Consider the following 15,375-nt stretch of genomic DNA (forward strand, 5'->3'; position numbering starts at 1 on the left):
TTGTGGTACACAGCTTGCTGTGTTTAAAGAATATCATTTTAATCGCCACTACACGATGAAACATGAGGGAAAATACCGGATAAAGCGCGCGCAAGGGAGGCCGATGCGTTGATGGTAAAACTGCAAACCCAACAAGGACTTTTTGCCATATTTCACACCCCCAGAGATGCAGCCGTCAGGACAAGTTTCGTCATTTCTCACAAAAGCGCCAGAAAAAGTAAGGCGTTCTCTGACTGAGAGTTTATTAAGGAGTGCTTATTGGACTTTGTTGCGCTGATATGCCCGGAGACATGGACTGTTTTTCGCTAACTTTGGATGAGAGCTGTGATGTACGTGAAGAGCCCAGCTGCTCTTCTTCTTACGTGGGATAACTGCAGACTTTCAAATCACGGAGTAGCTGGCAGCCATGCAGTCAATTAAAGAAACAACCACAGGTAATGACTTGTTCACATAGGTAAATGCGTGTTTGGACATGTTAGGACTGAAATGGGACAAGCTGGCAGGTGTGACAATCCAATCCACTTTATTTATATAGCACATTTAAACAACAAAATGTTTCCAAAGTGCTGCACAACAATATTAAAAACAATATTCAAATATTATCCTTAGCTCCACCAATGACTGAATAAAAAGAAAAAACAATTACATATAAAACCAATATAAAAAACAATATAAAATAAATATGATTAAAAACTATTTTTTAACAACAGATGGTTGTCCAAATCTGACGGGGAAAAATGTTGGATAATGCAGGATAAAGTGACCATCAAAAGCAATCTGCTTTTGTATAAAGTTAAGTTAGGTTAAATTTAATTATTGTTATTAATTGTTATTATTATTATCATCATTATTATTTATCTTACCGTATATCAAAAATAATATTGAGCAAAATTTAATTGAAATATTGTCGTGTGGCCCTCCAGCAGTGCTCGGGTTGCTTATGCGAACCCCGGTGAAAATTAATTGCCCACCCCTGTGCTAGACCCACTCGACGTCCATTGCATCCGGTCTCCCCTAGAGGAGGGGGGGCGGGGGGTCACCCACATCTGTGGTCCTCTCCAAGGTTTCTCAGAGTCATTCACATTAACGTCCCACTGGGTTGTGAGGTTTTTTTGCCCTTATGTGGGCTCTGAACCGAGGATGTCGTTGTGGCTTGTGAAGCCCTTTGAGACACTTGTGATTTAGGGCTATATAAACAAACATTGATTGAATGATTGATGATATAAAACAACCGTTTTTTTTTCTCACAAGACTTTTTTCTAGGGAAAAGGCAACTTTGAGCGAAAGTGAGCCGCCTAACGTCTTTATGTGAAGTGACTCACATCCTATCTTTCTATTAAGAGATGCTCTGAACCAGCGTGTCATTGCTAGCAGCTAAGGAGAACCGCGTGGTTTCCCAGGATGCCCTACGAGGCGCTAAAAAGTGCCTTTTTATCACAATATCGGGGCGGGATAAGAGCGTCGTTTTTCTCGATCAAGCGCTTCCTAAGCGCAGTGAAGTGAAAAGTTTTGTATTCCAGTTCCTCGGAGTGAAGGCGGCCATTGAAGAGTTGCTAGTAGCCCGTGGGCGCAGCGAGGCAGCAGCTCCAGGAAGAGAATCCACACGAGGTACTTTTGTCTTCTCTCAAAATTTTAACACAACTTTTATATTATCTCACAGGTGTGTTCTCGTTCGTAGTACTTTGTGTTTATTGGTGGATTCCAATAAGTCAAAAGCAATTGTGACCTGTTGATGGGGTTTTTTGTTCGGCGGGCTACGCTACGTGCATGTCACGAGACGCTGACGCCACGCCAGCCGCCTCAGTGGAAGGAATCCGAGATGAAGGTATCGATCCAGCAATGACACAAGAGGTGACTCCGTCATCAGGAGGGCCTTGCAATGATGCAGCTAGCATCCAATGAGAACTTCAGATGGTGTTAGAGGCCTACTGAAACCCACTACTACCGACCACGCAGTCTGATAGTTTATATATCAATGATGAAATCTTAACATTGCAACACATGCCAATACGGCCGGGTTAACTTATAAAGTGCAATTTTAAATTTCCCGCTAAACTTCCGGTTGAAAACGTTTTTGGATGATGACGTATGCGCGTGACGTAGCCAGTGAAACAGAAGTATCGGTACTCCATTGAATCCAATACAAAATAGCTCTGTTTTCATCTCATAATTCCACAGTATTCTGGACATCTGCGTTGGTGAATCTTTTGCAATTTGTTTAATGAACAATGAAGACTGCAAAGAAGAAAGTTGTAGGTGGGATCGGTGTATTAGCGGCGGACTACAGCAACACGACCAGGAAGACTTTGACTCGGATAGCAGACGCGCTAGCCGACGCTAGCCACCGACCGCACGGATGATCGTGGTGAAGTCCTTCGTCCTTCTGTCGATCGCTGGAACGCAGGTGAGCACGGGTGTTGATGAGCAGATGAGGGCTGGCTGGCGTAGGTGGAGCGCTAATGTTTTTATCATAGCTCTGTGAGGTCTCGTTACTAAGTTAGCTTCAATGGCGTCGTTAGCAACAGCATTGTTAACCTTCGCCAGGCTGGAAAGCATTAACCGTGTATTTACATGTCCATGGTTTAATAGTATTGTTGATCTTCTGTCTATCCTTCCAGTCAGGGATTTATTTATTTTGTTTCTATATGCAGTTAAGCACGATGCTATCACGTTAGCTCCGTAGCTAAAGTGTTTCGTCAATGTATTGTTGTGGAGATAAAAGTCACTGTGAATGTCCATTTCGCGTTCTCGACTCTCATTTTCAAGAGGATATAGTATCCGAGGTGGTTTAAAATACAAATCCGTGATCCACAATAGAAAAAGGAGAGAGTGTGGAATCCAATGAGCCAGCTTGTACCTAAGTTATGGTCAGAGCGAAAAAAGATATGTCTTGCACTGCATTCTAGTCCTTCACTCTAACGTTCCTCATCCACAAATCTTTCATCCTGACTCAAATTAATGGGGTAATCGTCGCTTTCTCGGTCCGAATCGCTCTAGCTGCATTGAAAACAATAGGAAAATATGAGGAGGCTATCAACTGACTACGTCACGCTACTTCCGGTAGGGGCAAGGCTTTTTTTTATTAGATACCAAAAGTTGCGATCTTTATCGTCGTTGTTCTATACTAAATCCTTTCAGCAAAAATATGGCAATATCGCGAAATGATCAAGTATGACACATAGAATGGACCTGCTATCCCCGTTTAAATAAAATAAAATCATTTCAGTAGGCCTTTAAGAAGATGTTTAAAAATGGAACAGTGCGAAGTAGAGGAAGAGGGTTGGATTGTTTTAGTCATTAGATTTTACTAAACATCTTGTGAATAAATGCTACTTACCGTATTTTTCGGACTATAAGGCGCACTTAAAATCCTTTCGTTTTCTCAAAACTTGACAGTGCGCCTTATAACCCGGTGTGCCTAGTGTACGGAATCATTTTCGTTGTTTTTCCCAACCTTAAAGGCCTACTGAAATAAGATTTTTTTAATCGGGGATAGCAGATCCATTCTATGTGTCATACTTGATCATTTTGCGATATTGCCATATTTTTGCTGAAAGGATTTAGTAGAGAACATCGACGATAAAGTTCGCAACTTTTGGTCGCTGATAAAAAAAAGCCTTGCCTGTACCGGAAGTAGCGTGACGTCAAAGGTTGTAGAGCTCCTCACATCTGCACATTGTTTACAATCATGGCCACCAGCAGCGAGAGCGATTCGGTTTCCCCATTAATTTGAGCGAGGATGAAAGATTTGTGGATGAGGAAAGTGAGAGTGAAGGACTAGAGGGCAGTGGAAGCGATTCAGATAGGGAAGATGCTGTGAGAGGCGGGTGGGAACTGATATTCAGCTGGGAATGACTAAAACAGTAAATAAACACAAGACATATATATACTCCGCTCGAACCAACTGAGCTAACCGGCCACAATGTATTAGCCACAACACAACCAGGCTTATATTTAATATGCCACAAATTAATCCCGCATAACAAACACCTCCCCCATCCCGGCCATATAACCCACCAATACAACTCAAACACCCGCACAACACACTCAATCCCACAACCCAAAGAACTGTTCACCTCCGCAAAGTTCATACAGCACATATATTTCCCCAAAGTTACGTACGTGACAGGCACATAGCGGCCCGCACGTACGGGCAACCGATCAAATGTTTGGAAGCCGCAGCTGCGTACTCACGGTAGCGCGTATCCAACTCAAAGTCCTCCTGGCAAGAGTCTCTGTTGTCCCATCTCCACAAGCATGCGTATCCAACTCAAAGTCCTCCTGGTAAGAGTCTCTGTTGTCCCAGGCCAATGGTAAAGCTTGACTGTCATCGTTCGGGAATGTAAACAATGAAACACCGGCTACGACGTAGCCGCTACGTGTTTGTGTTGCTGCAGCCGGCCGCTAATACATCGCTTCCCACCTACAGCTTTCTTCTTTGCTGTCTTCATTGTTCATTAAACAAATTGCAAAAGATTCATTAACACAGATGTCCAGAATACTGTGGAATTTTGCGATGAAAACAGACTACTTAATAGCTGGCCACAATGCTGTCCCAAAATGTTCTACAACCTGTGACGTCACGCACAAACGTCATCATACCGAGACGTTTTCAGCAGAATATTTCGCGGGAATTTTAAAATTGTATTGGCATGTGTTGCAATGTTAAGATTTCATCATTGATATATAAACTATCAGACTGCGTGGTCGATAGTAGTGGGTTTCAGTAGGCCTTTAACACAACTTTTATATTATCTCACAGGTGTGTTCTCGTTCGTAGTACTTTGTGTTTATTGGTGGATTCCAATAAGTCAAAAGCAATTGTGACCTGTTGATGGCGTTTTTTGTTCGGTACGTGCACGTCACGAGACGCTGACGCCGTGCCCGCCGCCTCAGTGGAAGGAATCCGAGATGAAGGTATCGATCCGGCAATGACACAAGAGGTGACTCCGTCATCAGGAGGGCCTTGCAATGATGCAGCTAGCATCCAATGAGAACTTCAGATGGTGTTAAGAAGATGTTTAAAAATGGAACAGTGCGAAGTAGAGGAAGAGGGTTGGATTGTTTTAGTCATTAGATTGTACTAAACATCTTGGGAATAAATGCTACTTACCGTATTTTTCGGACTATAAGGCGCACTTAAAATCCTTTCGTTTTCTCAAAACTTGACAGTGCGCCTTATAACCCGGTGCGCCTAATGTACGGAATAATTTTGGTTGTTCTTCCCAACCTTAAAGCTATTTTATTTGGTACATGGTGAAATGATAAGTGTGGCCAGTAGATGGCAGTCACACATAAGAGATACGTGTAGACTGCAATATGACTCAAGTAAACAACACCAACATTTTATATGTTCAATTGAAAATATAGAACATTACACACGGCGCTCAAAAATCTATCAAAATGTTTTAGTACGACTTTGGTAAGCTATGAAGCTGCACCGCTTGATGGATTGTACTGTGCTTCAACATATGAGTATTATTATGGTGTGTGCATAACAGAGGTGGGACCAAGTCATTGCTTTGCAAGTCACAAGTAAGTCTCAAGCCTTTGCCCTCAAGTCTCGAGTCAAGTCCCGAGTCAAGACAGGCATGTCCCGAGTCAAGTCCAAAGTCAAGACTGGAAAGTCTCAAGTCAAGTCACAAGTCATGCATTTTGAGTTTCGAGTCCTTTCAAGTCCTTTTAACCACAGACTAATATTTTTACACAGATTGTGTATGCTTTTAAACCGCTGTATTTATTTATTAAAACAAGTGCATTTGAAATAGCAGGAAAGAAAATAGTACTGACATTGCAATTCATAATAGCACTATTAACCAGTCATTTTAATAGTTTAAACAATTTTAAACATTTAACTCATTCCTTTACAGAATAAACACATTTGCAAAAACAAGTGCAACTGTACTTATTTGTACAAAAGTGTTAACATTGTATTTCCATGGCATATTGCATTGTAACTAGTTCCACAGCAGTTTCTATTCTGTTCTTACCTTATCTCATTGATCTCATCTCATACTGTATGTGTGTTGAAAAACATAACAAATACATGAACATAACAATGAACAGAGTTGTACTTTTTAGATGTCAGGGCCCTATGCAATATGTACACATATTCTTAATATAGTATATATTTTAACTGACCTTTATTTGACTATGTTTGTCTTTTTGTAGGTGGCTAAAATATGCGGTGCTGCTGACCGCCGTCTAACGTTATGTTACTGCGTGTGATACATTGACTAACGTAACGTTAAGTATAGGTACCTCATGCAACCCTGCTTAAAAAATCACTTGACAAAAAGTATGAATAAGGTAGCAAACTGCAGTGGACGCAACATATTGCCGTGTTTGAAATGACGTTATAACCATAAACATCTTATAAGTAGACGCAATATTGGTTGCTGTGACGCGAGCAATTTGCATCTTGAAGTGGTGATGAGGAGCCGGCGAGCAGCCTAAACTGACAGTTGACAGGTAGAAAACAAAGATGCCGGGCTGGTGTTCAGCGTTTTCCTGCTCAAATGAGCGGACTGTTGAAAATAGGAATCGGGGGATTACTTTTCACAAGTAAGATTTAACATTAATGTACTATTGGTTGTATTTTATGAAAATAACATTACCACAGAGTTGAGAAGGAGCAAAGATCTTCAATATTTGTATGTGAAAATCACAAATAAATCTTCTGGGGGAGGATGACACCCCTACAGGGGTTTGGTTTACAAACTTTCTGCCCCACCTAAAACAAAATTCACCAGCCGCCATTGACTATAATGCATTCTCATTTTAGGCAAAATATAAGACAATACTTTCTTAACAGTATAATTGTAACCAGGAATAAGTCTTCAAGTAACAATATTCAAATACTAACATTGTTGGGTAAAACAGAATTTGGTTTTATTCTGAATCCAGTGAAACAGATTGGTGGTTTTAGCTGATATAAAGACTTTCAGGTGTTTATATATGTTTAAGTATTTGGCAGACGCTTTTATCCAAAGCGACATACATAAAAAATACATATATAACAATCACTGTAAACATTATCATTTAAGGGAAGAATGTAATACAAAATATCAATACAAAGTGTCACGACAGAATAAACTCTCTGCTGCTGCAGCAACAGATATACGGTCTATAAGATATATAGATATCTAATGTATTCATACATTGTTTATGTAGCATGTATATATAACCTAATCATATTGTTTCTTCAATTTAAAAATAGCTGACCGTTTTTTCCCCCTTTCTCTGGGATTATATTCCCAGTTTTAATCTCGGACGTCTGGTCACTTATAGCGTATAAGAATATTCTATTACTGTTAAGCAAACTATGAATAATAAAACATGTGTCCGTTATCATAGCTACACGTATGACAAAAAAGCGCGTGAAAATGAGTGGTATTCAGTGAGGTAAAATGAATTAAATGCGTTGACAGTTCATTGCTCCTGCCAAATGAATTGCACTGAGTGGAGCGGATCACCACTCCAAGATGGCGGCCCCGCGTCTCGTCTGCGCCAGTAGGCAGTAGCGCTCGATGCTGCGTCTACTTATAAGATGTCTATGGTTATGACGTTAGCAGTGAGTTTACAGCCTCACTGATTTAACTACACATCAAATAAAAGTCATGTTACTTAGCCAATAAACGTTATCTTACATTCAAAACTTACCCTTCTTTGTGCAACTTCAAATGTCGAACGAAGTTGGAAGTTGTTGCGTCTCCGTCTGTAATATTCCAACTGCGTGATTTGCATACGGCAATTCGTTGACCAAGTCGTAGTTTTTATATCCGAACGAAACCAACTTTGGTATAAATCTTTCTCACTGGCGCGTTGTTTGACAACTCTTGTTCATTGGTTGTCCTGCAATTTGATTGGCTGAATGCTGTGTGATGAAAACAATGTAGATCTAATTTGATTGGCTGTTGTACTGAGAGCACACACGCTGACACGCAGCACACACGCTGATAGACAGACACGTACAAAATGAAAGCTACGGAGCGCTCCCAAATAACTTTTTAAGCTTTAGGTTTTGGGGAAAGTAGCAAGTCATGTCAAGTCAAAAGGCTCAAGTCCAAGTGAAGTCACAAGTCATTGATGTTAAAGTCTAAGTCGAGTTGCAAGTCTCTTTAGATTTTGTCAAGTCGAGTCTAAAGTCATCAAATTCATGACTCGAGTCTGACTCGAGTCCAAGTCATGTGACTCGAGTCCACACCTCTGGTGCATAAGGTGAGACATTATCTGGCGTTTTGTTTCGCAATATTATGGAAAAGCAACTTTTCTTACTTTCTGGTACCTGCTGATCTGTATTTGGACACGGGTCCATCTTTGTAGTTCGTGGAGACACCGTAGTCAAAAAGCTTCTTCTTTTTCTCTATCGTCTTGTTATGGGACATTCATCCTCCGCTGTTGCCATTTCTAATATAAAGTAGTGTAAAGTTCTTACTTATTTCTGTCAGTAAAGCACTAAAACATAGCGGTAGTAGTGAGTTTACATTATTCACCCAAGGAACTTTAGTTAATATAGTTCTGGCGTTGTTGTTGTTTCCAGATGAGGAGATGCTGCTCCGTTATTGATTTAAGTAAAGTGTGAATGTCATTAAAACAGTTAGCTCCATCTTTTGACACTTCTTCCACCCCCGTCCTTGCACGCTAATGTCAGAAAGCGGCTTGAAGATGATCTGTAAAACATAATCTATGCAACATTTTGACCAAGGAACCACCATTACATGTTATGTAAACCACAAGGAAGTGTTTTACATTTAGAAAAAAATTTAATAAATATGACGTTTTAATGCGCACTAGAATCCCATAATTCCCCTTATATATGAAAAAAGAAGAAGAAAAGAAGAAAATACCGCATTTTTCGGAGTATAAATCGCACCGGCCGAAAATGCATAATAAAGAAGGAAAAAAACATATTTAAGTCGCACTGGAGTATAAGTCGCATTTTTTGGGGAAATTTATTTCATAAAACCCAACACCAAGAATAGACATTTGAAAGGCAATTTAAAATAAATAAAGAATAGTGAACAACAGGCTGAATAAGTGTCCGTTATATGACGCATAAATAACCAACTGAGAACGTGCCTGGTATGTTAACGTAACATATTATGGTAAGAGTCATTCAACTAACTATAACATATAGAACATGCTATACGTTTACCAAACAATCTGTCACTCCTAATCGCTAAATCCGATGAAATCTTATACGTCTAGTCTCTTATGTGAGTGAGCTAAATAATATTATTTGATATTTTACGGTAATGTGTTAATAATTTCACACATAAGTCGATCCAGAGTATAAGTCGCACCCCCGGCCAAACTATGAAAAAACTGCGACTTATAGTCCGAAAAATACGGTAGACCATTCATCGGCAGTGCGCCTTATAATCCGGTGCACCCTATGGTCCGGAAAATACGGTACATGGTAACATTTCTTCAACATTCTTTTACTATGTTCTAGTGGACACAATTCAGTTTAAAGTTAGTTAAAAGTAATTTAACTAGTTAAAGGGGCTGTTTGCAACTTACTCACAGTAACATTCTTCAAAGCAAAAAATATAACAAAAACACCACCAGCTAGCTTATGTTACCATTGGTGGTTTAACACAGGGGTCGGCAACCAAAAAATGTTGAAAGAGCCATATTGGACCAACAATACAAAAAACAAATCTGTCTGGGGCCGCAAAAAAGTAAAAGCTGTGTGTAAGTCTTATAATGAAGGCAACACATGACGTAAGTGTCTATATTCACAATAATAGCCTACTATCAAAATGACTATGTGTCGCAGGCTGAAGCAAATCTTCTTTGACAGAAATGTTGAAATGTAATATTTATTCTACACATTTTTACCACATTGGAAAACATTAATAAATCAGATGCTACTCAGAAGGTGAGATAACTCCTGAAAATTACTGTTTTTTTATGGCCAAAGGTATAGATGTGTGTGTCCAAGTTAAGGCTGTCTTCTTTTAATAGATTTATTAAAATCTTTGGCAAACTAGGTAATGTTTGCGGTGGTCTGGAACAACTATCTGAAATGCAGCCAATATTACATACAGATAATGTGTCTTGAGACATGCAAAACTAAATTACATACATAGAGGATAAAAGTAAAGGATATTAAATGAGCTCAAATTACACATGATGACGCAATATGTACATACAGCTAGCCTAAATAGCATGTTAGCATGGATTAGCTTGCAGTCATGCACTGACCAAATATGCCTGATTAGCTCTCCAACAAGTCAATAACATCAACAAAGCGCACCTTTGTGCATTCACGCACAGCATAACTTTTGGTGCACAAAATGAGACAAAGAAGGAGTGGAAGATTTGACATGTAAACAAACTGTTGCGTCACAGTCCACACTATGGTGGGTTCAAGAACCGCCGAAATTAGTAGGAAAAAACGATGTTCCCCAATTACTCTCATCAGTGAAGCATACACACAAACATATTAAACAGTGGGCTTTCTAACTATCGAGAAGGTTTGTGTCATGTTTGTCCTAAAAAAAAAAACATACTAAAAGAAAAAAATAACTTCCCCCCATCTTTTCCCATTTCCAAACCTTTTTTAAAAATGCTCCAGGGAACCACTAGGGCAGCACTAAAGAGCCGCATGCGGCTCGCGAGCCACGGGTTGCTGAACCCCGGTTTAACAGAACACATTTGTTTAACAATTGTCTATAATTTGTTTATAATTACAAAAGTATACGTCAGACATTTTTTTACCGGCCCGAATAAAATGATTGGTGTTTAGGGCGGTCACTCACCTGGTCTTGTCAACACGTACGCGCAGGGAGTGCGTGCACACATGCAAAAGCAGACCAAGGGAAGCAACTAACAATTTGCCGTTATGTTATTGTTATGGTAGAATATACGTTCAGTAACTGCTAACGCTAGCTATCCAAATTGCTATTATTAGCCAACAACACCTAAAGCTAATGTGTATGTGTTACGTACGTACGTAATTACGTCATCAAACAATGGCAATAAAAATAAAAAAAACTATTCTGATTCTGATTACATACAAGAAGCCGTAAGAGGGGGGGAAATATGGTGTAAAATACACTGGAAAATTTAAGCCATCTAGGCATCTGTGTAATATGAGCAAAATATTTCAACATTTTGCATGGATTTTGCTGCAAAGACCTTTCTTTAGGTAATTTTCTGGCTGTTTCTGAGAGGCGGAGTTGTAGGATGCAATTGAAGTCCTCCTTCAACGCCAACCTCGCGCTGACTAGACCTTCGTCCGCGCCCCAGCACCTTTGTTTACTAGTTTTTGTTTGTTTGTTTTGTTTTGCTAAGACCGTATGGAATACGGACACCGATGATAGCCACCACCCATTTAATGTTTACTTGACATTCACCATAACACAACATCCCAGATGATACAACAAGACCAGTGACTCATCATGTTTTGTTGTCGGCTCATGGAAAGTAAGAAAGTAAGAAAGCCCGGCTGCAAATCTGGTACGATACGCTGGCTAAGGTTAAACTTCTACCAAGTCTTTATCTCTCCAATTCTAGATCCTGGACAATGAAGTGATTTTCTATTCTGTATCATGTTAATACTTTTACTGCACTGTTGCTTAGAAACCATGTAAACAACAGAGGCTCAGAGTAAGCTACGCTACGAGCTCCATCGCAAACCTAATAACGGATTATTATATTAACCATTGTCAAACACAGTAGGCACTGTGTCACGACGTGGTTTGCGCAGCTTACTGCGGGGTTCGTTCTCCCAAAATGCAGACGGACCATTCCGGAAAAAGTGTGCACATGATTTAATTCTCAAAAATCAAAGTAGTACAACAAAACGGAACACAAGGCGAAGGCACAACGTGCTGATCGCACTTGGAGCTAAAGCAAATACTTAGCATAGACTATGGCAAGGAAAACTTACTAGCTGTGGCATGAACAAACAAAACTTATGTGACTGTTGCATACAGCAAACAATGACACCAGGCCGACTGACCGGCAATGGCAGGCTTAAATAATGCCTCTGATTAGTGCTCGGGCAGCAGGTGAGCGGGCGAACACTAATCAGAGACAGGTGGAAATAATAAGTAACCATGGTAACTCAAACAAACAAGGGTGCACAAAAACAGGAACTATTGAAGTCCAAAACAAACAGAACATAACAAAACATGATCCGGACCACGGATCATGACAACTGACCCAATTAAAATGATCTTTTTAAGAATAACATTCTTTATTTTGCCAGAGGACAGTGACGCTATGGTCTTACATTGAAAGGCTAAGCTAGGTACACAACAAATCGAGCTAATATTGCTAACGTATCATTCACACATTTCTAACCTACTGTTATTACTTACCGTTTCATTGTCTCCTCCATTGCCATAAGTAGTAGTCAGCGAGCTCGCCATTTTTTCGAAAAAATTATATTTAAAGACACATTGCCATCAATCATAAAAAGTTCAAAGTAAGGCACTTTTTACTTCAGATGAGGCCAAACGTTGGTGTTGTGACTTGTGCTGGTTAAAGCAACCACAAACAGAGCATTTTCCTTCATTGGGCTTCATTGTGGAGATGTTGTGCCCCAACCGGTCCTACATAAATTAAAAATGTCTGACTCGAGCAAGGATGTTTGGGTAAATTTCTACCATATATGGATAATCCGCTGACGTCACACTGGGTAAACATGTCACACTTGGGACTAATTCCAAATGGATTGTTTGGAGGAAGTTTCAAGGAAGGCCTGATTGGTTTATGAATATCTCCACAATGCCTCCACGGTTTGAATTTAGAGATGTCCGATAATATCGGCAGTCCGATATTATCGGCCGATAAATGCTTTAAAATGTAATATCGGAAATTATCGGTATCGGTTTCAAAAATATCGGTATCGGTTTCAAAAAGTAAAATTTATGACTTTTTAAAACGCCGCTGTTTACACGGACATAGGTAGAAGTACAGAGCGCCAATAAACCTTAAAGGCACTGCCTTTGAATGCCGGCCCAGTCACATAATATCTACGGCTTTTCACACACACAAGTGAATGCAAGGCATTCTTGGTCAACAGCCATACAGGTCACACTGAGGGTGACCGTATAAACAACTTTAACACTGTTACAAATATGCGCCACACTGTGAACCCACACCAAACAAGAATGACAAACACATTTCGGGAGAACATCCACACCGTAACACAACATAAACACAACAGAACAAATACCCAGAACCCCTTGCAGCACTAACTCTTCCGGGACGCTACAATATACCCCCACCCCTTACTACTAAAAGACAAGTTGTCTTGTATGTTCACTATTTTATTTAAGGACACAAATGCAATAAGAAACATATGTTTAATGTACCATAAGATTTTTTGTTAAGATAATGCCAATAATGCCATTTTTTTGTGATCCCACTTATTTAGAAAAGTACCGAAAAGTATCGAAATACATTTTGGTAGCGGTACTAAAATATTGGTATCGGGACAACACTAGTATACTGTATGGTTAAAGTGCACGATTGTGCTTATTAGGAGGCGTGGACAAACAGCTCATCTCATTAGCATTAAAGCTACACACACACACACACATTACATATTCCCATTAGGGATGACTAAAACCTTTTTTAACCTTCTAAATTCCAGCATCAACGCTGGATAATGGTCCAAAAATATTCCACATTTTTGAAAAATACTACATTAGATATCTTTAACTTGTTGAATGTGTTTTGATTTGTGCATTATTCACCCTACAGGACTGGAGTAGAATAATCATAAAACAATTAGTAAAATTGTATCAATGGTATGCACCCCCCATATCCGAGAGTGCTTCATTAGCATATTGCTCTTTGGAATAACAGCAATGAATGAGTTCTGTAAGTAGGAACGCTTTGTCGGAATATCTCAAAGAGGCAAACAGCTTCATTCAATCAAGACTTTCAAGACCATGAGGGAGACGGCTAATGGTGTTAAAAAAGTTAGGGTGGAAAAAAATAAAATAAAACATCAGCTTGAGGAAGTTCTCAGTACCTGGGAAAGAAATGTGTTCCTGGAGGCTTTCCTGTACTGTATGATAGTAAAAGCCTCGCTCTTCTGGGCCTTGTTGCTTCTCTGTGAGCTCAAATGCTGGATTTTAGTGTGCGCTCCTCCCATGAGGGCAAAAGCTTTGCAGAAGTTAGAGGAGGGTTATATCAAGTTCAGTGCCAATGCTTTTATGAGCAACTTTTTCATAAAAAGACAAATATATAATAGGGTTCCAAATGTTCTTCCCGCACGTAATTGGGATGGAAGTGGATTTGAGGGGGGGGATAACAAATATACATGTTAAATGTGTGGGGAATCCTGTGGGCATTCTCCCATAGAAACCCTGTTTTATCACAATCTAAAGTGCACAAACTCTTAGGACAAACACAGTCTGTTATAAAAAACCCAAAACCAGTGAAGTTGGCACGTTGTTTAAATGGCAAATAAAAACAGAAGATACTTAATTTTCGAACTGGTAAACTTTGTTATTTCTTGGAAATATTAGCTCATTTGGAATTTGATGCCTGCAACATGTTTCAAAAAAGCTGGCACAAGTGGCAAAAAAGACTGAGAAAGTTGAGGAATGCTTGTCAAACACTTATTTGGAACATCCCACCGGTGAACAGGCTAATTGGGAACAGGTGGGTGCCATGATTGGGTATAAAAGCAGCTGCCATGAAATGCTCAGTCATTCACAAACAAGGATGGGGCGAGGGTCACCACTTTGTGAACAATTGTGTGAGGAATTTCCCTTGTGAATCAATAAAGTTTGTCTAAGTCTAAGTGAAATTGTTTATGAACAACATTTCTCAACAAGCTATTGCAAGGATTTTTTTATTTTTTTTTACCATCTACGGTTCATAATATCATCAAAAGGTTCACAGAATCTGGAGAAATCACTGCACGTAAGCAGCAAGGCTGAAAACCAACATTGATTGCCCGTGACCTTCGATCCCTCAGGCGGTACTGCATCAAAAAACCCAACATCAGTGTGTAAAGGATATCACCACATGGGCTCAGGATCACTTCAGAAAACCACTGTCAGTAACTACGGTTAGTCGCTACATCTGTAAGTGCAAGTTAAAACTCTACTATGCAAAGCGAAAGCCATTTATCAACAACACCCAGAAAAGCCGCCGGCTTTGCTAGGTCTGAGCTCATCTAAGATGGACTGATGCAAAGTAGAAACGTGTTCTGTGGTCTAATGAGTCCACATTTCAAATTGTCTTTGGAAACTGTGGACGTCGTGTCTTCCGGACCAAAGAGGAAAATAACCATCCGGACTGTTATAGGCACAAAGTTCAAAGGCCAGCATCTGTGATGGTATGGGGGTGTATTAGTGCCCAAAGCATGGGTGAATTACACATCTGTGAAGGCACTAT

Source organism: Entelurus aequoreus, linkage group LG04 (assembly GCF_033978785.1).
Source record: "Entelurus aequoreus isolate RoL-2023_Sb linkage group LG04, RoL_Eaeq_v1.1, whole genome shotgun sequence".
In the NCBI taxonomy this organism is placed as follows: Eukaryota; Metazoa; Chordata; class Actinopteri; order Syngnathiformes; family Syngnathidae; genus Entelurus; species Entelurus aequoreus.